The 2,335-nt window shown below is 42.6% G+C and overlaps 1 pseudogene; it reads right to left on the reverse strand.

Moving 5' to 3' along the window:
* Window positions 1–748: 748 nt before the first annotated feature.
* Window positions 749–1,392, reverse strand: LOC102995443 (60S ribosomal protein L32-like; annotated as a pseudogene).
* Window positions 1,393–2,335: the final 943 nt, after the last annotated feature.

Consider the following 2,335-nt stretch of genomic DNA (forward strand, 5'->3'; position numbering starts at 1 on the left):
AGGACAATTTATTTAGGGAAGAGTTGTAGAAAGGGCGAATCCATCTAAAAGCAACCTTCTTTCTTGGCACTGAGGACTGAAGGGTATTGTTTGAAAGCCTTCTGTAAGGCTCCATGTACCTCTGTGTTTCTCAGCTTCTGCCATCTATAGAGAATACACCTGTTCTCAGAGGACTGAAAGACCATATGGTCTCCACCCTGTTGCTGGGATATAGTCGCAATCATGGCTAGAATTTTATTAGTCTGAGTTTGACCTTTTTCTGTGTGTATTCACTAGCTTAGCGATTTAACTACTCTGAAACTCTATTAGTACCAAGCTCAGTAAGCTCCTAATTTGTACACTGGAGGCTCCTTGCAGGCAAGAACTGTGCCTTTTGGTTCTGCATCCCCAGCACTTAGTACCCTGCCTGGTGTGTAGTACTGTTCAGTGAAATCCCTCCTAGAGATAGATTCTGTGTCAAGAACTGTAAAGGGTCTGAGTTTTACTCTACTTGCAAGTTAACAAGTTAGTCTGTCATAGTTTCATGGATGCTGGCAGAAGACATGAGACTCCTGGGTCAGAGTCAAAAATGGTTTATTACTCATAGCAATAGTAGTAGCTAGAGTATCTGCCTTTTTTAAGTCAGTTCCCCAAGACATAGTTTCCAGAAAGCAATGGGAATAGGGCCAGTTAACACCTGTACATGAAGAACTCTGAGCTTAGGGAGCCAAAATCTTTGTTTTACTTTGCAGAATTTTTACGGTTTTATTTAACACAAATAAAACTTGCACGTGAACTGTTCATTTTCTTCACTGTGCAGCCTGGCATTGCGATCAGTGACTCACGGCCAGCTGGGCTGCTCTTTCCACAATGACTCTGAGGTTCTTGGAGGAAATGAGAGCCATCTCAGCACAGTAAGATTTGTTGCACATCAGCAGCATTTCCAGCTTTTTGATGTTGGAGACCAGAAACTCCTAGAAGCCACTAGGCAGCATGTGCTTCATTTTCTTGTTGCTGTCATGACCAATATTGGGCATCAAGATCTGGCACTTGAATCTTCTCTGTACCCTGTTGTCGATGCCTCTGGGTTTCTGCCAGTTACACTTAATTTTGACATATCAGCCTGACTGGTGCTGGATGAACTTCTTGATCTTCTCTTTTATCACTTTGGTCTTCATAAAGTGTCTGAGAACAGTCATGATGCTGGGTTGGAGATGGCTGCTACCTCCCCTGAATCTTTTATAATGGGCAGTAAATATGCCTACCCTTTACTCCAGAAGGACACCCTGTTGCCATCAAACATTCTTGAAAAGGTAGTCTGGAACAAAGTGCAGTTGGTGCCTCATTTACAGGACTTGTAGAAATGGGAGTGACCCATGGAGAAATGTCTCAACAGACGGCTGAAGTGAAACAGAGGTGGCAGCAGCCTGAAGTTCACCTGCCCCTGCCCAACCCAATCTCAGAAGCCTCCAAGAGCAAACAGTTTTTTCAGTGTTTCAGGAGCACTCTGCTCATTCTGGCTTCTACTTCTTTGGGGGTCCAATACTCCCTGCCTTGAATGCCTTTTCCTTACTCCTCTACTATGTAAATCTTACTCATCTTTCTAGATCAGATTCAAATTCCACTCTCCTATAAAGCATTCCCTGACCAGCCCAACTCACAGTGATTTCTTCTCCGATATTACAGAGTGATTATTACCTATATCAATCATATTGACACTTAAGAAGTAACAATAATAACACCAACAACCTCTGACATTTGTGTTTTGTGTATCATTTTACCTTTTACTAAGTATTTTTACACAAACTATTCCCTTTGACTCTCACAGCAATCTGCAAGACATGCAAAGGAAAATATTGTTTTCAATTTATAGATAAGGAAAAGCAGAAATTCAGAAATGTGCCCAAAGTCACCTAGTTAATAAACAGGTCATCAGATTTAGCATTAGTTCCCAGGCTCATAATGGCTGCACTATGCCATTTCTTCTTGCTTTTTAAACTCCCAAATGGATTTATTTCATGTAGTGTTAAGTCTCAGAGAGACTTGATACTTTCCCTCTGGTCAAAGAGTAGGGGTGGAGATTAGAGTTACAGCAGAGTCTAGCGGTTACGGGTCCTGAGACAGACAAAACCTGCTGTGGAGAGATTTCTTGGGCTCACCAATATACAGGTTGCCTCACCCACCTTCCAGAACGTGGAGCTAAACCACATTTCGCAGGTTCCCTTGCATCCTAGATTCCCACGTGACTGAGTTCTAGCCAATGGAATGTGGGCAGAAGTGATGTCACTACTTCCAGGTCTGACCTTGAAACATCCTATTCAGTCTTCCATGCTCTTTCCATCACTCCAGGCTGATT

The sequence above is a fragment of the Physeter macrocephalus genome, chromosome 11, assembly GCF_002837175.3.
Source record: "Physeter macrocephalus isolate SW-GA chromosome 11, ASM283717v5, whole genome shotgun sequence".
Classification (NCBI taxonomy): domain Eukaryota; kingdom Metazoa; phylum Chordata; class Mammalia; order Artiodactyla; family Physeteridae; genus Physeter; species Physeter macrocephalus.